General features: G+C 40.4%; 1 protein-coding gene across 2 annotated transcripts in view; it reads left to right on the top strand.

Moving 5' to 3' along the window:
• The first annotated feature begins 1871 nt into the window (after nt 1-1871).
• Nucleotides 1872-23771, top strand: part of LOC122980001 (cell migration inducing hyaluronidase 1) — a 220264-nt gene continuing 198364 nt past the window's right edge. Inside the window, exon 1 of one of the 2 annotated variants that reach the window (XM_044347700.1) lies at nt 1872-1996. The gene's annotated coding sequence lies outside the window, so the exon portion shown is untranslated. The remainder of the gene's footprint in view (nt 1997-23771) is intronic. The other variant, XM_044347778.1, reaches the window with a different exon arrangement.

The raw sequence follows: 23771 nt of genomic DNA on the forward strand, positions 1-23771 counted from the left end.
ATCATGTTGCTGTATATCATGTGTACACCATATCATGTAATTTTTATGGAAATTGGATGATGTTTGTAACATAAGGCCAACTTTCTGTTGTAAGTAGATGGCGCTATGACTATGACTCAATATTGACATGTAGATGTGTTCCGGCATGGACTCTTATCAAACATGAGAAATTTGGGGCAGATTGGACAATGTAAAGTCGAGTTACAACAACTTCCTGTTTAATGCCCCAAACATGTTTTGGGCAAAATTGTCTGGCATGCCACACCAAGGACGTTCCATGAAAACTAAAAAGCAATTTAGCATCACAAAGGTCTTAAGATGTAACCTACCAAATTTGAAGTTGCTCGGGTTAAATCTCTAGGAGTTTGTTACAATACAACACCTGTAAATGGCTTCACTTTGTGAGAAAAAGCAAAGTAGATTCAAAATGGCTGACTTCCTGTTGGACTTAGGCTATGGCTTCAATAGGCTTTTTTCTTTAAGTCTGAGGTTGTTACATTGGCCCCAAAAATTTTGTACATATATGTCAAATTTAAAGGTGGGGACTTAGACTTTGAAATTTTCTAGGAGGTGCTCTTGAGCCATTTTACCACACCCATGTCCAAGCCCCATATCCAATATCAAATTACACTACTTCTGATGTATGTGCAAATTTTCTGTGAGGTTTCGAGCACTCCTAGCACCTCAAAAATCCTAAAAGTAACTAGGGGCGCTAAAGAGTGGAAATGCCATGACTAAGCCCGATTTTGATACTAACTGAAGCATTTATTGGTTCAAACATATAAACAAAGTGTCATTAGTCTTCATGCATCCTAAAGGCCTCAAACATGTTCATAAAATGAAAATTGACACTCGAAATCCAAAATGGCTGACTTTCTATTGGGCAAAAATTTAAAAAAAAAAGTTTTATGTTGATAATGATGACAGCAATAAACCCACTGAATTTCATGAATATCAAAGAAACTTTGTTCCAAAATGGCCCTGCGTTTTGGGGTGCTATAGAGCCCACTGACCACACCTGAGCCCAATCACTACAGAGCTTTGCAATTTTTGCCAGTTCTGACATGTCTGGCAATTTTTGTGAGTTTTTGAGCATCCTAAGCTCCTCAAAAATGCAATGGCGTACTATAATAACAATAATAATAATAACAATAATAATGATAATAATCCCTTCAAAAACAATAGGTTCCTTGCACTTTCAGTGGCAGGGACTGTTGGGCCCCTGCTCGGGCCCTGATAATACATTTTATTTATCGAGCGTTTTTCAGGGTATTCACAGACACTTTACATAAATTACAACAATCATAGAAAAACAACACACCAAAAGCATATGTCATAGACTAAAAACTAAAAACATATGCCATAGAAAAACACACTAAAAACATATGAGACACATCATTAATCACACATTAAAAGCAGTTCTAAAAAGAGCAATTTGATTGGTGATTTGAACTTGGACAGATGTGTTTGGGGAGAGAGTTCCAGAGGGGGCAGCCATGGAGAAAGCTGTGACGCCCCAGGTCCGGTGATTGGTCCTGAGTGGTGGAGACAGGTTGACTTTTAAAATTATTTTTGATTTTTATTTATTTGTATTTCATATTTTGAGCTTAATTAATGTATGTATTAATGTATTTCTTCATCAGTATTTTTATTTGACCTAGCAGCCCATTATAAAATCCTGGCTACGCCCCTGCAAATAAGTATGCTTAGTAGTCCCCCCAACACACACACACACACACACACACACACACACACACACACACACACGCACACACACACACACACACACACACACACACACACAGTGGGCGTGACTTTCCTCCAGCTGGAGTAAATAGAGGCGGCGCCGCACCGTGCGCCTCGGACAGGGAATGGCCGTGTCTCTGCGCTCTGACACCGGCTGACACATAAGCAGCGCTCCCATCCATCACTGCACTGCTCCGGGCTGCGCGTCTCCCAGGCTCCGGGACTGGCACGGATTACAAACTACGGGTCGGTAGGTCTCTATGGACTCTTTTAATACCCTTTTTCAGGGGCGTGGGCATGGTGTGAGTGCACTGATCCTGTGGGGCATCCCACAGAATGGGTACTTGAGGGTGTAATGTGGCCGTTGTGAGCCACAGGTGTGCGGAGAAAGATCCGTGTCGATAAATACGGTTTCTGCGCGGGTAGCGTGCGCTGCTGGAGGAGGAGGCACAGTTCACTGCACGCTGTCAGAGCGGGCTTGAAAGGGTCGCTCCGCGCATCTTGTCAGCATGTAGTACGGGCTGAACTGTTGAACGCACGCCGCCTGTCCTACCACGACTTTAGGGACAGAGGTAAGTTGACTCCCGGCCAGTGCGCGCTGATAGCACCGCTCAGTCTCCAGCTCCGGTCTGTCTTTAACAATCGCGTGCAACCAAGTGCAAACATTACTGTAAATAACAAAATATATCAGGATACAGTGAAGGCAGCACTCATATTCTGTTGTGGCTTTATGTGAAGATATGACCAGAAAGCGGATTTTTAATTTGCGGGTAGTGAGATAATACACGTTTAGCCTGATGGATCTTTAAAAATAACTTTAGCTTAAAAGGTTAAGATCTTAAAAACAGCAAAAACAATATGCTTTTTCTGAGACTATAATAGGTTCAAATGGGTGGTTGTCATTCACCACAAAATCACCGGTATGAAACCAATCGTCTGCAGGTTTCCCTTCTCCTCCAGTCAGTGAACAGTGCGCAGTGTCCAGCGGTGGTTCTTCGGCTCCAGAGAAAACAAGTGCACTCTGTTCCCAGCCTCCTTCCAACAGGTTAGTGGACCATTTTCTCCTTCACTGTCTACAGATGTGATGCTATCAGCTGTTGTCTGTACAGATATGTAGCCATGATTTTAGAAAAAAAATGAGGACAAGAGTCTACTAACACACCCTAAACTTTTCTTTGTCTGCTTTTTCTATATAATTTTAACTGTTTAATCGTATTTTCTGCTTATTTTATCTCCCTACAAAATGGTCTAAGCTGTTTCAAAGCCCTCCCCATAATGCCAGAATATAATTATTTTGTAAGAAATACTGGCATATTTATGTTTTTTTGTTTTTGTTAACTGAACAAATATGACTAAAAAATATATAAATTAGGCACACACCCAAAAAACCTCACCAAATTTCCTGAAACAGTCCTGAGAACATGCCAGCAGTGTCCCAGTGGAAGCCTTGTTTAACACATCCAGCCTGTGGATTTTTATTTAATAACAGTTCTTTGGGTGTTTCTTTATCTGCTTTAAAACATTTACAAATACATGAGTTTCCTTCAAACATCTGAAAATGATCTCAGTTTAATACCATATTAACTCTACAGTTACCTCACACAGCATCACCTGATGCCTGTTATTCACTAATACATTGTGATGTTGGTTATGACTGTACAGTTACGTGGTTGCTTACTTGCCTGGTGCTTAACATGCTCGTCATACCTTTTTTCTTTTGCCTTCGTGTGTGATGGAGCTCATCCATGCTACAGGCAGCTGACAGGAATTATGTGTTTGTGACTGCAAAATGTGTGCTTCAGCTGATGCAATGATGATGCCTTGAAGCCGTCTTTGTCTGACTGCTGGCTTTCCTGTGTTCCCTTATCACCTTCATTGTCCTCCAGAGTGGATGACATGATGACGAGGAGGAGAATAGCACTGTAACAAAGAGTAGGAGTAGGCTGAGAAGAGTGGCAGTGATGATGATGGTGAGGAAGTGGAGGAAAGCAGAGAAATGTTTTGTCTAAGTGACCTGCTCTGTAAAAAAAAAAAAAAAAAGAAGAAGAATGTTACACAATCAGTCATGGCTTAAACTACTAGCTAGAACAGGTTGTCAGTTTGGTGGGAGTTGATGATGATGATGGTGATGATGATGAAAACATGAAATATGAAGGTGTGTAGAGAATCCTGAAAATGAACCAGCTGAAAGAGAGAGAGAGGTGTCTCCTCAAGATGCGAAGCTGGAGCGAGGATTACACAAGCTGAGGTTGTAGCACTTCCTTTCATCTGCGACTGACTTGTAAATGTACAAGCTGTTGCGTGATCTGTTGTCTGTGACTGGCAGTGTGTGTGTGTGTGTGTGTGTGTGTGTGTGTGTGTGTGTGTGTCTGTAGGAGGCTGAGAGATTCCTTTTCTTATTATAGGCTTGTATCGCTTATGAATCTGCAGCTGCTCTGATCTGTCTGATCTGCCGGGGCTGGTCTGAGTTCAGCTGCTGACACAGAGACTCAGTCTAGGACAGTGCAACCTTTCACTGCTTTCATTTGGATTTTAAAGTCAGACTGTCATATTTAAAAGCTGAAATAGCAAAATCTTCCTCTGACAAATGATACGTTGAATGGATAAGCACTGGAAAACACCCTTGCTCAATTCAGTGTAATCAGAGATATTGCTACAGCCTTACTTGGTCTGGTATCAGTAACATGCGGTGAAATCCTCTTCCTCTTTTTCCTCTTGCCTGGCAGCTCCATCTTATCTTATCTTATCTCCATCCATGTTAATAAGAAAAAACTTATTCACTCCTACAAAATGCGCAAAAGTGCACCGATAACCAGACACAATGAGGGTCTGGTGATGGCGCACCAGGATAAAGAAAAAAAGACTTGGTGTCAGTGCACAGTAGCCTAACATCAGACAACATACACAAAGCCAATAAAAGGTTTATTGCCAAAGCCTAACTTTGTTGTAAAAGTCCTCTTCATTAGTCATATTTCTTAGTTTCATATGTCTCTCCTTTTCAATGAAAATAAGAGCTATGGAGGAAAGCCTGCTCTGTTCTATTCTGTTACAGCTATAGGTCTTATGCACTTTATCACTGAAAAGTTGTGGCCTTGGGTACAGTATCCTGCAGATCATTGTCTACAAAAATGTAAGACATCATTCCTTAGACTGTTTGTGATCAGTATAATCCTTCCAAATCAGACTTTAATCTAATCAGATCCAAGAATTTGCATATCTGGACAGGCTCCTCAATTTGTGATCATCCAATTTAGCTGACATCTTGGCAAATTTCTTGCAGTCAACTAAGTCAAGCTCCTCCAGATGGTCAAACCTGGCTTTCATTCGTACAGTGATGTTGTCAAGAACATCTCATCTCTGACAGATTTGTGGTGGTGGGTCTCCTTATTTATCAGTTTTAGTTCCTTACTTTTCTGTTCAAAACCATCATAAAAAACTGCTCTCACTGATTGTTCAAGGCACACATAGTGTCTCTGACGGACACAGAGCACAGGCAAATGTCCATTTCCTTGTTATGAAGAAGACGAAATAGCACATCTGTGATGCTAAAAATGCCATTGTACGCCATCAGGCGAAAACAGGTGAATGCTATTGAGAGCCAGAGATCAAATCCTGAGGCCACAGTGAGGGTCTCGCCATCCCAGTCATCTGAGTTCTCCATCATCTGACCTAGAATTGGAGTTCCACCCGACAGATGACGTTTTAAGGACGTGGCATTTCACAACTTCATCCAGTAAATGTGTACGTTTGGTAGACTTGCTGAAAAATGGTGTGAGCCCTTCAACAGTCAATTTTACACTCTGGAATGAATCTTGCTTATTGTGAAAGCACAAAATTCAATTTATGCGCATAGCAATGTGTAAATATAGCTTCAGACACTTTCTCTTTGATTTTTGCCCAAACCCTGTTAAGCTCTTAGGCCATCACTGAAGCTCCATCATATGTTTGTGCGATCAACTTATCAGCACAATTATACTTTTCTAATACATCCAATACATACTCGGATACTCCCTGTGCACTTCTGTCATTACTCACGTCATCAAATCCCAAAAAAGCTTCTTTGACCTCACTTGCGCTGTTGACATATCTCAAGTCCACTTATATTTGAGCCTTGTTTGTGAATACGTAGTTTCATCCACTTCCACTGCAACAAAGGATGCTGCTTGAATGTCATTTTTTATTTGACCCCTGATAACCTCAATTAAATCATTCTGAATCCCATTTGATGTGCTGGTAAGCACATTTGAGGTGCTGAAATGTGTGGCTAACCTGTCATCTTTTTCTGCCAACACATGCAGCAGTTCAACATAATGATTGGCAGAGCTACTGCTCTTGTCATTTCCCAGAAAGTCCAGCTATTGTTTGGCAAGGTAACAGGTCACATCGATGAAGCTTTTTAAGATTTCCCTGTTTTCCTCTACCTTTGCATTGTACACACCGATATAGAGCCTGCACTGCTCATCCAGGGCCGTGTCAATGCAACTCTTGCAAAAGGTTTTCAAGGCAATCTGAGAGAGGACATGGGTTGTGGATTTTTCATGCTTCAGCAGAGCTCTTGGTAAATTGTTCAGGTCACAGTATCCCCCTTTTCACCCACACGCTGTCGCTGCTGGAGGAGAAGAATAGGCATGGAAAGCAAAAAAAGCTTGCTAGTCTGGCTGCACATAGCCAGTCCTTCTTTTGGTACAACTCTGTTTGAAAAGTTTGTGTAATCTTTTGCCCCCTCGGCTGGGTAAGATCGTGTAGTTCAGGTGTCGGTTTCCAATTAGCAACCACAACTCTTTTTTCCTCATAAGACAATGTTGAAAATCTTTTTAAGTAAGAAATATCCATGCTGACCGCTGCTGTTAAGCTATCCGTGCTAGGGAGGGCGCAGAGTAAGAAGGAGTGGATGTCACGTGAAGTGGGGGGCAGGGCTGGTCTTTGCCTGATTGTTGATCATTCAACACACTATGAGAACCGACTATGCATGCACAAATCTACAAAAAGACTGGCCTTTGCACCAAACCTGCTGACATAGGCACAGACAGCCTGTGCCTCAGCCCATGGCCTTAAACTTCCTGCGTTTAGGACCAGTAGTTTTTAGGAGCAAGATGTAGGAGCATACTATACTTTTAAAACAACTATTGACCACTGACTGGTTTTACTGGAGTACGTGTTTTAGCTTTAGTGAGGCACTGCCTACCCTGACCACACATCAGTGTCTGGTATGACTAGTTAAATTAGTAGTAGCTAACTTTAGATAGATATTGTAGCATTACTGACATCAGTTTGATTCTGACCTCATGGCTCCTCTCTACTCGTACTACTGTTACACTATATTTTAACATGTCCAGATAAACAACAATTCAATGGTTTTATCACAAAGTCAAACAAGAAGTAAACACAGTGTATCTCACCAGGAGACAGGTTGTTATGTCCTGTCTGTGGTCCCTTTCAATTCCCTCTCAGACAGGTCTCCACCTGGTATAAATATGTGATCTGTTTTCTGGATAATGACATGATTAGAGAGTAATCTGTCTTGAAGGTTTTATATTTGCAAGTCTTTCCTGGAGTCTATGAGAGAAATACTAGTGTGCATGTGCAGTGGGCCACACAACATGTGAGAAAACCTGGAACCAGATCTCAGGTCTGGACAATCAATTGCATTCCAATGATTTCAACCTCATCCAGGTACATTGCATTTTAAGACCAGGTGGAAATGGGTTCAAAGTCATATCCTCTAATGATGGTGTCTTTAAGCAGCAGGAAGAAGTCTTGGGAAATGAAGGGAAATTCAATGTCCCAGTATCTTGTAATTGCCCCTTGTGGCCACAGTGGCTGCTGTTCAGCAAAAGTTACATAGTTCTCTCTTTAAGTGGTAATGAGGGAGATCTTTGAATGAATGAGTGTCTGTTTTGCTGCTCTGGTTCACTGATGGATAGAACTGGATGGTGATCCAACTTAATCTAGCTCATGAAAGCTTTGACATTTATTGCCCTAAACACTACCAGTAGATTTCCCAAACCTACCACATATTACTGGTGAGGCTACAAAATATAGCGTCTCTGAATCTTTTTAATATAACAGGGTATTTAGCATGAGTGATGGTGTTAATGAGCAAAACTGCGGTTGAGTTCATTTGAATGCAATGCTGCTAATTAAGACCTGATGTTAGGCTGTTAAAGGTGCATCTTGAGCATGTCTGACAGCAATTAACCACAAAAAAGAGACAAAGTTCTCTGCTGCTGAACCAGAAATACTGGTTGAAAAAAAAACAGCAACTGCAATCACACAATTGTTTTCCTGCAAAAAAGGAAGGATGGCTATTGGGGAGAAAATGTCAGTTAAATAAATCTCCCAGCTCAGACCTGAGCATGGTATGACTGAGAAGCCTGTGAAATGTACGCACATTCTGCTACAAACCCTGAGTACATAAACCTCTGAGTGTCTGGTTGGTGTTTCCTGGGAAAAATTCATCAACTCCTGTGAAGCAGGTTGAGTTGATGAATTCTATGCTTCTTATTTGTTTGGAATAAAAACTGCGTGGCATGAGCAATGGCTTAACTGGTAGAGAAAAGAGTACAACCTTCAAAAAACTTTTAGCTGCACTTATCTGTTTTTTAAATATTAACAATGGATGAAATTACTCTGTTATATGAAAGATGACAAAGTGACAAACCCTCCGGGAATTGTCACCAATTCCGTAGTTTCTTTCAGCTTAACAGAGCTTTTTAGCCTGTTTTAGCTCATTGTTTTTGTTTCTGGTCCACAACTTCTGCTCTTTTCATGTCAACTTTATTTCTAGCAGAAGCAGGTAGCTATTTCAGAAAATAGGTCTAATAATATAATAATAAGCCTAGCATTGTATGTTAGCTGCAAGCACCAAACAGCAGACAGACGAAGTTAGCAACTAGCTGGTGAAGAAACATTTGGCAGGAAGGGAGGTAGGTATTTTTCTCAGGAGTAGATGGAGACCAAAACAGAGCTAAAAGGACGGTGAATTTTTTCAACTCCAAATGAAGCTCTTTGTCTGCTGGATGTGTAAAACGGCAACTGGTTGCTAACAAAGTTAGCAAGAACTTTATAAGATGATACAACGTCAGACGTGTTTTCGACTTGGTCTCCTGCCCCCCCCCCCCCCCCCTCCCAAAATCAAATGAATGCAGCTGTTAACTTATGCATCAAAGTGCGTGGTATCAATATTGGACACAAAGTTAAAAAAATGAAATCCAAAGAAGAAAAAACACTGCAAACATACATGTATGCTACATACATACCTTTACTTTCCTCTGTATTTTGTTTCTTACGCATTCTAAAACACACGCACACACGCACACATACTAAACCTTTTGGCCTTTCTTGTATTATGTCTCTTGAAATCCTTTTCCAATGTGAGAAACACAACTCTTGGCAGCAAAAAGGCCTTTAGTTTCCAATGTAGGCTAGAGTTTCCACACACACACACACACACAGAGCAACAGACACACAGTACAGTCAGAGAGAAGAACTGGCAGGGAGCTGCCACCGTGGATGATTGGGCAGGCAGCCAAAGGCCACAGTTTACTTGAGGAAACCATCAGCTCTCCAGCCTCAATTGAAAGAGGAAAATGTGTCTCCCCTCTGGTCAGGCAGGAGAGGAGTCACTCTGCTTTCCCCTCCGCTCTGCTTTGGACAGTAAATAGCTCCATATTCGTAGATGAGGCTGCCTAGACGGAATTTAATTCTTTTTTTTTTTTTTTTTTTTTTCTTTTTGACCCATCCATCAACTCCTTAATGGGCTGTGAAATTGTTTAGAGCAGTTGTTTTCTTGCCTGTACTTGTTGCCCTGCTACAGAAGCCAAGTCAACCTGTCTTCCATGTTCTTAATTAATTAAATAAAAAAGCAATGAGGGGCTTGCGTGGATAACTGGTTGTAAATTGATTCCAGGTCCTTCCCTGGCACTACAACAGACAGCTGCTCTTGCTTTGTGTGTGAGTCTGTGATTTTTGTGGATTGATGTGATCCAGACAGACAAAATACAGACAGATATCCTCTACTTGAGTGTCCATGTGCCGCCGCTGCTGCTGCGTAAAGCTTACATACAGCAGCCGTTTAAAGCCGACGTTAAAAGTACACAACACAGCCACGTCCTCCAGACCGTGTTTAGTTTGGATCCCAAGAGTCCAATTTAGATCACAGTGCTGAGAGAAGGGGTGTAGTGTAGTGTACACCCACTGGAATTCTTGTTTACCCACTTGTTCATTTGCAGGATTTGAATTTACTGCACCACCTTTTGTAGGCTAAGAAAAGATCTCTGGCAGATATAAATAATATACATATTGTCAGCACAGTAATAAAATTGCTAAATGGGAAAAGCTGTAACACATTACGTTGTGGATAAATCTCAAGATTTCCTCGCCACAAACTGCCACCTGTTCTCCACATGTGAATGGACTGTAGCTAGCAGTTGTTTTCAGGAACATGAACAACTCTGGTTATGCTAAAGGTTTATTCTAGCCTTTGGAAATAGTTTAACAACAAAAAATCTACACAACGTCCACTTGCTTGGTATATCCAAAGTTGTCATGGCATGGCCTTCCTAAGTGGATGGAGATTCAGGTGTCATTGAGATGGTTAAGTTGTTATACAATGACAAGTATAGTCAGCAGAAGGTTGTAAATGGGGAGAGATGGCTCAGTGCACATATACATATATTTATTTTCTTTCATAAAGACTGGAGGTCATGGCTTCCTTTCTAGTGAGAACACTGGCTGCCAATTATTGACCACCACCTTCTGAATTCAGTTTCCGGGGGGAGAACAACCCTCAGATACATGGAGTCTGTTTACAGCTGGAAATCCTCTCCATGAAGTCTCCTCATCTACATTCACGTGGAGTAGACTCTGACATGAACACTGCTGGATGATGTTTTGTAGCGTCAAGTGTGAAGCTGCTGCAGGGCCTTTATGCAACAGGCCAAGAATGTCTCAGCAGTGATTAGTAGTTTTAAAGCAGAATCAGATCAGGCATGGAGCTGTCGACAGAGATAAAGGAGCTTGTCTGTGCTCTGGAAACAGCAGATCTCAACACGATACCACTGCACTGACCCTGTATTAATGGCAGCGGAGCGCGCGCACACACACACACACACACACACACACACACACACACAGCATGTCCTGCTTGTTTATCAAGTCTTACCTCTAATGTGCCAAGATATGTGTTTGGACAGGCAAGCCTTGTTATCCACATATGGAAGGACTCTAAGGTTTGTGTGTGTGTGTGTGTGTGTGTAATTGTGTGTGTGTGTGTGCGTGCGTGTGCGTGTTGTTGGTGATGAATAATAAAGGTGAGAGCAGTGGTTTTGCCTGCAACCACAGTCAGATTGCCTGTGACAGGGAACATTTGCAGTACATACATTAGAGCAGGGAACACTGCTCAGGTTAACAAAAAGAACACCTGTGTCTCACTGTGTGTGTGTGTGTGTGTGTGTGTGTGTGTGTGTGTGTGTGTGTGTGAGTGATGCAGCCGCACACACAGAGGGACTGTGTGTTTAGAATTTAGTTTTGGCAAGAGTCAAACAGAGCTGTAAAATACTTTCTCGTGTGTCATAGCCCCCTCCTCCCACTGAGAGTGGCAAATATATTGATCTGTGAATGTGTCTGATGTCACGTGACTGCCAGCACAATGTTCAAACAGCCATTAGCTGGTACTGGGCAGCAGCATAAATAAACTGGAACCAGTATCTTTTACAGAGCTATGTTCCACTTTGTGTGTGTGTGTATTTCTGGAAGAGTGTTAAAAATACAAGAATTAAAGGGTGAGTGAAATCCTCAAAGGAAATCCTCTGGAATTTGTTTTTTTTTTATGTGGGGTCCCCATTTTTGTGGTTAAGTGCTCATTGCTGTGGTGTTGTTCTACCTGCCAGTTTAACAGAGGGCATCAAAGCCTCCAGGATTTAAAACTATGAAATCTCAGCAAATTCAATTCATTTCAGTGTACAAAGGATTAGAGCACTGTATGATGAACCTGTTTCATCAGTTAGGAACAATGGCCTAATTGCCATCAGCTGACCAGACAAGGCTGTCCCTTGTCTCCATTACTGTTTATCTTAGCTTTAGAACTATTAGCATGTACAAACCATAGGGACAAAGGATATGACAGGTGTTCTAATTGGTGATCTTGATTTCAAACTAAATATGTATGCAGATGATATTTCATTGACCTTGTCCAATTGGACCAAAAGTGAAGCTACTTCTAAATCACTGAACATACATCACTGATCTTGGACCAGTGCCTTTTATCTAGAAAGCAGAGGGGATGAAATATTTGAGTGTAATGATTAGAACAGCTATTAATAAAATATTTGATTTGAATACACAATCTTTATTACATTATATCAAGGAAGAGCTTAGAAGGTGGTCAACACCGCCTGTACAGTGGCAGAGCTGAAGTACTGAAGATGAAAATTTTTTGCTTATTTTTTTTTTTTTCTTCTGTTCCTTTATATATTCCAAACCCTTGGTTTGATAATATAAACGTAATGTTTTCCTCTTTTCTGTGGAAAGACAAGAAGTCTGGAATTAATCATAAAAAAAAACTATCACTGCCGAGAGATAAAGGGGGTCTTGGAATCCTAGATGTGTATCTGTATTATCTTGCATTTATCAGTGGTATCATCCTGTTCCACCCACAAAGCTAGATAATGGTATTATTAAGTTCTCATGTGAAATTATTAAAAAAATAAAAAAATTAAAAAAATGGAAAAACACAAGAACTGCTTTAACATCCTGTCCAATATGGCACAATACAGCTTTTAAAGCTACAGGGAATCTACTGTCAAGCTATGCATGACAGCAACACAATATTACAGAAATTTCACAAATCATAGAGAATGGGGAGGTTTTATCCTTTGAGGAGCTTAGAAGGAGATATAACAGTATGCACAATTAAAATCAATTTTCTCAAAACTTCCCAAAGAAAACTTTGACTATAATTAGCATCAGACAGAGGTACTGTCTCAGCTCTCTATCGGATGTTGATTCATTCCTCCTTGAATCTCTATATTCAGACTCAGTCCCAATGGGTTTCACTCACCTCTGCAGAATGAGAAAGAATATGGAGGGACCCTGCAGTAATTTCCATGTCAGTCAGATTCAGAGTTATACAATTGAAAATCCTTCGCAGAGCATATATCACTCCCTACAGACTTAAAGAAATAGACCCAAGCTCCTCTGATCTCTGCTGGCATGGTTGTGGACAAGTGGGAACTTTGATTCATATGCTGTGGCACTGCCCTGCAGTCAAGTCCTTTTGGACTGGAGTGTTCATTCGATTTCAGTAATAATGAATATAAATCTCTCTCCTTGTCCTGTTGTTTGCTTGCTAGGGTATAGGGCAATACAGCTACAGTCAAAAAAAGACAGGATTTAAACGAAAATGATTTAAATAAATTAAATTGGAAGATTGGTAATCCAAAATGTTTCTAGAAACACGGTTGCTTGAATTTTTTAATCTTGATATGGAATGAATAGCTGATATGATCAGCAATACTAAATACAATTCTGGAATGGACTGGGATCAAGGTTGGAAATGCATTTCAGTATCACATATTTGCACTTAATACAGACTAGTACTGAACAGTCCTATGTGAATTTATTTTGAAACCTTGGTTCCTCCTATACAGGTCAAGTAGACCCTATGATAATGAAATCAATAATTCATTGTGAAGCACTATACTGTATCCCTCCCTTCTATATTATGTGTTGTATAATCTGTCATTGTACTGTTCTATACTTTTTGTTGTTGTTTTTGTTGGTGTTGTGGTTGTTGTTTGTTTCCTTTTTTGTATGTCGATCTTGTATAAATGTAAAAGTGTAAAAGAAAAAAAAATCATTACAGTGGATCTGCGATCAGCGGATTTGCTGGCAGGGGTTGCTGTCACTTTGGTGAACTTTGACCCATGAATTTGTGCAGTTGACCAACAGCAGCCCATCTTGATCAAGCCCCCAGAAGTGCGCCAGGCTGTGAAATTTGACATAGTGGCCAAACCATGTAATTACAACTTCTGAGTCCATCACGTGATGCACACTGGCCAAAAAAGCATTTTTCAAATATACAGTCATAGGAAAAGGAGCGGCTGTAAAACAATAAATACATTTTTTAAGCGTCACAATCCCCACAAAATGACTTGTTTTATTATCAGAATTCAATCCATGTGGTCCAACAACATTTGGAGAGTCCAGAGGAGACGCACCATTAAATTATTTCATCCCGATTCAAGTGAATGGAGAGCCAACCGGAAATCATCCAGCTCGTCCAGCGTAATTCTCTACTGAGCATGCTCTATGAAGCGTGAAATGTGGAAGCGTGAGCAACATCTGGGTAATTTCTTTACAGCCAAACCGATTTTGTGCTTTCATGCGCCACTTAGCATCATTCCTAGGAATGAACAGGGCACCATCTTTGAGTCTGGTATCCAGTTCTTCTTAATCAGCCATGATGTTGACAGAGCTGACCGTTTGAGAGGACGGAGAGCCGAAGAATCCAATGTGAAGGAAGCTAGCTTGTGAGCTATGTTGCAACGTTCACTTTTATTTATGTCCTGTATTGGAGTGAAGAATAGCAATGGTTTACAGACAGTTATGAGACAGGAGTCAATGGTACATATACGTCTTTTTTACAAATAAACTGTGGGAAGTTACTCTTAGCAACCAAGCTAAACTAGCGAACAAATGATTTTCCTAACTGCTTTATTTTCCCTCTTCAATAACTTATTATTTAATGAAATATTGTGTAATGGTGAACAAAATGCCAGGTAGATGTAAACATGACAGGAGAGAGAAGTTCTGGGAACCACTCTGTCCGACTTGCACGAGTTAGCAGTTAGCTTGGCTAGCTACAGCAGTTCACCAGCTAAGCCTGCACTAATTTCGCATGCAAGCGAATATCACTTTGTGGTGTGACCATGGCATCAGGCAAGTGTCTCATGAGAGTCATGAGATAGTTTCCCACTGCTGGAAAACAATTGTTGGGTTTAAGAATTGCTCTGCCTTCATCGTAATGGTTTGGAGTTTAAATATAGGCTATTACTGAAATCATTATGATGTGCATCATGGCTGCCAGTTTACTGAGAAGTTTGACAATGTTTTTTTGTTAGCTTTTTGGTATGAAAATGAATGTAAATCATTAGTTGTTAAGAAAAGTCTCACACTCCAACAGCTTCCTAGAGTCTTTATGTAAGTTACTATCAAACTACTCTCTCCTCATCTCTGCCATTATTTTAAAATTGTTTCTGGTCCCTTATTACAACTGCTGATGCTGCTAAGTACTGATTTTCAACAGCAGGACTTAAAGCTTTACACTGTGAAATCCTTTTTTTTTTCTTGAGTGACATTTTTGTGAACAAACAGGCAGCCTTATGTCGCAGTTTGGGTGCGTTGATTACATGAATGATCAAATGTAACAAACACATACCTACTCATATACAGGTAACATCTGTTTCGCAGCCTAGCGTGAATCTGCATTTTCATGTAAATACTGAAATTGAATTGAATTGAATTGTGCTGCATTTTTTCAAGGGTAGCTTGGAGCAATAGGGATGCAACTGTATGGACCACAGAAGCAAAACAGTAAGCTGGACTGTTGATCTTCAGTGAAATGAGAAGGACTGGAAATCAGCTAACACTACAGTCATTAGATTCATTTAAATACAGATTTATACAGAATTAAAATTAATGTAGTATATAATAAGTGTCTTTGGTAGCTTGTCTATTACTTCAATATGAGACACAGATATGGGGACGTATATGACACCAAGTTGATATCAGCAGCATATCAGTGGATATCTGATCCTTCTTTTTATTAAAGCATAAACAGTTGACACAGGCACAGTGACATTACTTTATGTATTCCATCCAATATTCTGGACTTTCTCTTTAATTCTTATTAATCTCTCTCTCTCTCTCTCTCTCTCTCTCTCTCTCTCTCTCTCACCCTCTCCTGGGTTTCCTCTCTGTTGGTCGGTCCAGAGCTGCTATCAGACATATAGTCCTTCCACAGGGATTATTTTCAGGAGGCAGAGAAATGACTTTGTCAGTTTCTCATCACAGCTCTCTCTCTCTCTCTCTCTCTCTCTCTCTCTCTCACACACACACACACACACATACACCTAGGATGGTGTGTGTAATGTCACACACTCCCAGTAGGCTATAGTTTTTAATATTCATCCATTAACACAAAAGGTGTGCACGTTGTGTTACCACAGTGTGTCCTTTCTCTGCTGCTGATGGGTTTCATCTCTCATCCATATGCTGCCTGTCAATCATTCCTCCTGGCTGCTGTCACAGCATCAGGCCCTGTCCTGTCTGCCTTCCACTGATGTGAATTTTTGGAGTGAAGCTGAAAATCCTTTGTGCCACAAATTGAAGAAAGCTGCTTTAGATATAGTGTAATTATTCCTTTCAGCAATTATCTGGCAGTGGAATATTTCATTTTTAGTATTTTAGTAAACCCAATCTCCTTTAACATTTCCTACATCAACTGCAATAGCTGCAATAGGTCCCTGAGGACTGAGGATTTTTTTGTAAATTATTAAAATTATTATAAAGGTAGAGTCCACCACATTCACACACCAAGTTAAGTGTATTAGTCATCAAGAGTACTACTCAATATGTGAAAGTTTTATGTCTCTTGTAACTAACAATTACTTTCATTATCACTTAATCAGTTGATTATTTTCTGATTAATCGATTAGTTGTTTGTTCTATAAAATGCCAGAACTGTCGATTTGTGTTTCACAAAGCCCAATGTGACGTCCTCAGATGTCTTCATTTGTCCTGACCAACAGTCCACAACCCAAAGATATTCAGTTTACTATCATGGAGGACTAAAGAAAATATTCATATTTGAGAAGAATCAATTATCAAAATTGTTGGTGATTAATTTAATAGTTGCAAACTAATTGACTAATCGTTGCAGCTCTATGAGCTTTCCAATATTTTAGAAAATAACCCTGATGATGTCATCATCTCATCTTTCTTGCACATAGGGTTAGGTTATGATCTGATAAGCCAGTGATTAAATTATAACTTTTAGTTATTCTTTCTGGTTTGTTAAATTTGGTAAATATCAGATTGATTTGTGTACTGGACCATTTTGCAATGGATCGCAATGGATTGCAATCCTAGTTGGGCATTTTACTAGTTGTTCTAGTTGGAATTTTTCTGTGATCATTTTTAGTTTTTTCCTCTTAGATTTATCCTCCCAGTTCACATTAAAGTCACCCATAAGTAATAATTCTTTGTTGAGATTGCACTCTTTCAAGACTTCTGTGAGTTGATCATAGAAAGTGTCATCTGCAGAAGGGGGCCTATAGATATCTGTGATGTTAAAAGACATTTGTTGGGATTTTTATCCCAACATATTCTAACGTGATTTGAACATTTGATGTTGTCTCTCACATAAAAAGCACCCCTCCTCCTCTTCCATCAGGTCTGTCTCTTCTGAAACATTGGTATTCGGGCACGATGAACACACTCGCAGGAGTTGTTTGTTTCAACCATGTGTCAGTCAGACAGAGAAAATCCAGATTTGAGTCAGACACGAGATGAGTTAGCTGATTGCTCTTTGCAGTAATGCTTCTGATGTTAAAATGTCCACCAAATAGCCCCCTCAGTTTCAGCTTCAGGTCCCATAAGACTTTTGCATGATTGACAGTTTGTAAGGTTTTGAATAACCTCTGCCTCCTCATTGCAGGGTTTTGACACGCAGTGGTGTCAGCAGCAGGTTTTGTGAGAGAGACACTAGATCAAGGTTTCCACAGCCTGGTAGTGAAAAGTTATTCATGGAGACATCATGTCTGGTGTTAACAAAGTTTAGCCCAGCTTAGAAAGTTGCTGCTCATTCATCACTGGCACCAGAGGAGTCCAGACACACTCGGGCACAAATCAGCATTGAAATTCTGCAGCACTCCAGGGGTCACTGGTCCAGGATTTAGCTGACCATCTCTGGAGAGCAGGATCAGCATGAAGAGAAGACCTGCTATTCTCCAAAACGGGGTGGCACATGACCAGTCCATTGGATCAGTGATTCACTCTGGTACCTGGGCTTGTCCGTGTCGCAGGACAGAGGAATAGATTGCAAAATATCCCAGTAAGTTATGATGAAAACTCACTGTAGGAGCATCAACTGGCCATGAGCCAGCATTTGTCCCAAGCTCAATCACTCGGTGTCCCAGCTGTTTTCCATCAGTGTTGATTGCTCTGGCCAGACAGACACATACAGCAATACAGCAATGAGTACCAACAGTAGTCCAAAAAGCACTTCATGAAACACAGTCCAGGTCTTTTTGCTGATGAAACACTGCTTTGAACTTGGAGGAGCTTCTACCCTCTGGTCACTGGGATCCTGGATGGGATTGCTACATAGGATTGTCATCCGAGGCCATTAATCGTACCACAGAGCATGCCTGTAAAAAACTACATCATCCGAGTGGTTAGGAACCCCAGAAGATCCATGTGGCCAGGACCTTTTCCTTCGATGTTGAGATGGATGTACAGATGGTCTTACATGATGTTTAATCTGATGCTTACATTTGAAAAACTGGACTGGCCTGTTAGTAGTGTCGGCAGGGGGGTGAGCTGACCATCTCCCCATCCCAATGAGTCACCCCCAGTCATATGCCATCACTTCTTGCGTAGATTACACTACCAGCAAGGATCCCTTAAGTTTTATTCTTGTTTTAAAAAAAATAGATACATAAATTAAAAAATATATATATATTTTTTTTTTACCAGACTTTACCAGTCAGGAAGTAACAATTGAGGATACTATCCCGTTGCATTATGGGAAATGTAGGAGCCAGTGTTTTTGGAGGTTAAGACCATAGTAGGGACTAAATGTCAGGATATCTCTGATTCTGCTGCACTGATTTTTAAAAATTGTCTTGGTCTGGGTTGGTTTTCCAAAGTTCAGAGTGCTGGTTTGGTTTGTTGAATTGGTTGGGTGTTGTGTTTGGAGACTGAACATGTGGAGATGGACCACACCGATTCTTTTCTGGGGGGTTTCACACAGTTTTGTGAAGTTTTGTTTTAAGTGAAGGTTTGTGAATAGCGTTGTTAGTTGTCAGTCAGCTGTGATTTTAGCCTTTGGCTAGCAATTTGCTGGTTAAAGTAAAATAATGAAAAAACGATAAAGTATTTTAAAATCATAACACTTACGCTCTCTGGTTCACGTTAATGTCATAATTTCACACAAGGTTTTGTGATGTAAAGGCACCTCATAACCCTCCCATAATCTAATAATATGCTACCCTGCTTATGTTGTAATTAGTGTGAAATTATTATTTTAGTAGGTTAAGCATTTAATATTAAATTTAATATATGATTAATTTTAAACATTTATCTCAACTTACTGTGATATTTTTAGGAAGTATTTGACTTAATTATTATTTTTCCTTGAGACAGACTGGAGTCATCCCTTTTCTCTCAGTATGTCTTGATTATTATGCATTTCGATGTTTTATAGGATCATGTGTATAATGTGTGATATGGCAGATTGACCATATCTAAAAGAGACCTGGGAGATTTCATATAATATCAGAGGTAGACTGCGTGGTGTGTCTGATGTGATTATTTCAGAGGAGAGTATTAGCCCCACACATCATTAACACCAGTCCTGTTTATCTTTTCCAGCTGGTCCAGGCTTTAACTGCTTCTCTTCTCATATATTCACCAGCAGCAAGCTCAGATTTAAGACCCCGTGTTTTGAATTAATGTTGGTGGTGAAAAAGAAAGAAACACAAGAATTGATTAAATCTCTTCATCTGTTCTCAGCCGGCAGTCTGCAGTCACACCAAGGTGATTGTGAGGATGCTTGCAGCACAACATGGTTTTCATTTCAACCTCCATCCATAGCAGGAATATTCAGCTCTTTCTCATGATCCCCGCATCGCTGGGTACTGACACTGTTGTGTGTGTGTGTGTGTGTGTTTGTGTGTACGCACCATTGTGATGAGGGTAATGATATAATTTTACTCAAAAACTTCAGTGGTGTCTGTAAAGGCCTCACCTTGCCTTGAGGAGCTGCTAACCCACCTAAAGACCAACTTGTAATTTCTGTGTTCTGCATCCACGGACAGCTGTTGACTTGTACAGAGACTGCAGATGCACATGCAGTTCCATACATACTACAATCAAGGGTCCATGTACTGGTAAACAGGGTTGCAGCATGATTTCCGGAGATGTAAAATCCAGTCTGTGAATACTACAAACCACTGTGCAGTGTTTTTCTGATCAGTCTTTAAGTTCAATAATCTGTTACTCCAATCAGACTTCATTGTTTCACCAGCACTTTAAAAAATACGCTTACACCAACACAGCCCCTTGTATTGTTTTACATAAAGCCAAGGAGTTCCTATATGTTGCTGAACAGGAAAAGTCAAAAAAGAAAAATGACAGCTTAATAAGAAGAGGAATACAGTACATATATACAGTAGACAAGACAGGCATTCTAGTACATGTGCAGTTGGCATGCTTGCTATGTGCACAGTCTGGTGGTCACAAAGTGAGCAGAGGGTCAGACCGCGCAGACCCTCTGATATGGTTGGACAATGAAATTTACGTCACTTGGACCAACGCAGACCTTCGCAGCATGTATTGGCCTCAACAGAGTTTGATGAGACGCTCTGTGGAGAGTTGCAGTTGTAGTGTCCCATGATGGTGGTCAAAATGCTGTCTTCATGTTATTTGCCACTATGGCAAAAAAAAAAGTGAGACTGAATACGGTAACAGAAAAGAAGAAAAGATAAAGCAAGAAAAATGTTGAAGTGAAGGGTTAGTGCTTCCAAAGACAAACATTTTTTCTCATTTAGCTCTATGAGTATCAAACAACTGTTCTCATTTTATTTCTGTATTTCATATCTGTCTTCAGTACCTCATTTTAGTCTGAGATTAATGTGATCTGTATCTAGATCACTTTTCTGGGTAAAGACAACACGGTCCTTTGCATTTTTTCTTGGTATTAATAAGTGCTCTCATTATCTCCAGTATGCCTGCATCATGATCAGATCTCAATGTGTAAATTAGGAAGGCAGAGCTGGCAGACATGGAGGTTCTCAGGTCATGGGCAGTGATGTGGGATACATGCAGGTGACCACTGCAATGTGAAAGGTAAAAGTTATGTGACAGACAGAGACATCTGTAGGCTACTTTTTGTTAGTCTAGGTTACTGTTACATATACTGCTAGCTCATTTACCCCAGTGGTCATATGACACTGTTCTTCATAGTGTCATAGTGCATCATAGTGGTCCCATCTCCTGAGGTGATGCTAGTGTATGGACTCTACTTACTTATTTCCTTTGTAGGGGAAGAGCTCGTCTGTTGCTTTTTGACTGACAGCTTGAGATTGCAGGAAGAGGTGGAGTTTAGGTGACCTTTCAAAATGATGGGTGGATATTTTTCTTTAAAAATGTGGTCACACTACAGATGTTTACAGCTGAGCTGTGATCACAATATAAGCCAGACCAACTCCAGGGAGGCTGTGGCTCAGCAGGCAAAGCATCCACTAATTGCAGGGTTGAACTTCCCCTTTCCCTCAGGGCAAGACACTGAATCCCGAATTGCTCCCGATGGTCAGGCCAGCACCTTCAATGGTACCTGCTGCTATTGGTGTGTGAGAGTGTGAAGGGGTAAATGAGAGGCGCTTTGAATAAAAGTGCTATACAAATGCAGCCATTTACCATTTATGGTGGAAGTTTGGGTTGATGGATGTACATACGAAGTGTTTGACTTTCACATCTCGTCTCCTACTATCAATCAACATTAGTTTCTTTAAAGTGTAAAGAGTATTCCACTGATTTAGCATTGCACGCTTATACACTCACAAATCAAACTTGATGCAGCAGAACTACAGATATCGTCTTGTTTATTCCACGCATTCTTTGTCAAAACCCACAATGCAACTCGACTTGATTCACTCATGTGTATGCTAGTAGGAGCTATTGTAGCCTGGAGCCGTTGGCATCAAGCAGAGGTCTGGTAATCTCACTTCTTTCTAACTCTACACCCCCATATTTTTTTATTTTCAAAATTGAAATCTTCAGCCCCAATTGATGTTGACTCAAGTGATATCACAAGACCAGAAAATTATTCCATGTGTTGTTCTGGGAGACAATAACAAACATATTTGAATGATTCAGATTGGAGGACTTGTTGAAGAAAAATAGAACATGTTGGGAGCAGGAATCTTAAATATCTCCAAACCTTCACAAATAAAGCCAAAACTATCCGCGTGGAGAGATACCACTAGAGGGAAGAGAGCCAATATGTTTTTCTATAATTTGTGTGAACTGACCCTTTACCCTCTTTCACTGCCTGAGGTCCTTGGGTGACATTACTGTCTTTCAGAGGCTGTAGCAGGCCTCTGAAAGACAATAATTTTAAAGCTACAGTGAAGATACTTGTATCATATTAAACTAGGCGACCTAAGGAATCCATTGGTAACCATGATACCATGTCAATCAATCAATCAATCAATCAATCTTTATTTATATAGCGCCATATCACAACAGAAGTCATCTCAAGGCACTTTTCACATAGAGCAGGTCAAGACCGTACTCTTTAATTTACAGAGACCCAACAGTTCCCCCATGAGCAAGCACTTGGCGACAGCGGTAAGGAAAAACTCCCCTTTAACGGGTAGAAACCTCAAGCAGACCCCACATCTGCTTTGACCGGTTGGGTTGAGCTTTGACCGGTTGGGTTGTCATGCTAGCTTGTTGGGAAGTGGGCTAAATAATGCTCCAAAGTTAGGCAAAATTTTGGTGATGGAAAAACTGTCATTGCAATTTTCAAAGGGGTCCCTTGACCTCTCACCTCATGATATCTGAATGAAAATGGATTCTATGGTTACCCACAAGTCTCCCCTTTACAGACATGCCCACTTTATGCTAATCCCATGCAGTTTTGGGAAAAAACCATGCAGTTTTTTGCATGCAGTATAAATGTGTTATTTTGGCCTATTCTAAAAGTAATGCATTTGAATATTTCTACATACAGGGGTCCCTAAACAGTCTAGGAATTGCATATATTTGGTATGACTGAATCCACAAGAGTATCGGCTTTCCACTGAACCCAATTGTATTCATGTGAGATGATGTTAGTCCCTATGGTAGTCATTTCATCGTAGTGAGACCATTTTTGAAACTTGACCTCACTTTATAAAATGACCTATTGTGAGCTATAGGATAATCACAGCCTCATGAAACTTTACAACCACAAACTAGAGACTGAGGGCGTTCACAGGATATATGGCTTTCCTGAGTATGTTGACAATTAGGCGTTTCTGAGCAATTTCCAAAACAGAAGTGCTAGTCATCCAATCACTGAAAAATGCAATTCTTACAGAAATCTCTAAATGTCAAAGGTTTTTGATACCAAATAACAGCATGAATTTTTCTATGGTGTTCCACAAGGACTTTGCGTTTTAATGTGGTATTTTGGAGGTATTTTTGATCTTTTTTTTTATTCTTTAGTTGTCAAAAATGGTTAAATTTTGCATCAAATCTGTGCACCAAATGGCATCAACCTAAAAATTGCTGCAACAACTTACATAAGACATAATTGAGCATGGGAATGGCCATCATATACTACCATTATAATGTTCCAAGCCTTTATACACTCTAAACTCTAAAAATTTTAATAGGTGCCCAACCAAAACACAATGTTCATTACAGATTTATTACCAGAAAAGTGCTGAACTGCATTTCAAATTGATCTTCAGGCTCCCAGCTTTCAGATGATGTAAGCCATTTCTATGTGGCATATACTGTTGACCTGCTATCTCTTCCTAAACATCCCCTGTTCCCCCCAAAAATGGGTCTATGGTAGGGGGGCGGGAGTGGAAGAGCTTAAAATTCAGCAGCATGCTCTCAGTCAAACCCTTAGTAATTTGTATTCTTGCCAGGTTGGGACCCATCAGAAGTTGTAGGGAGTTAGTTTTCTAGCAGACTGAAAATGTTCCATGTTCTTTGCTGCTACCTCCACCTACAGGCCTTAACCACAG

This window comes from Thunnus albacares, chromosome 1 (assembly GCF_914725855.1).
Source record: "Thunnus albacares chromosome 1, fThuAlb1.1, whole genome shotgun sequence".
NCBI classification, from domain to species: Eukaryota; Metazoa; Chordata; class Actinopteri; order Scombriformes; family Scombridae; genus Thunnus; species Thunnus albacares.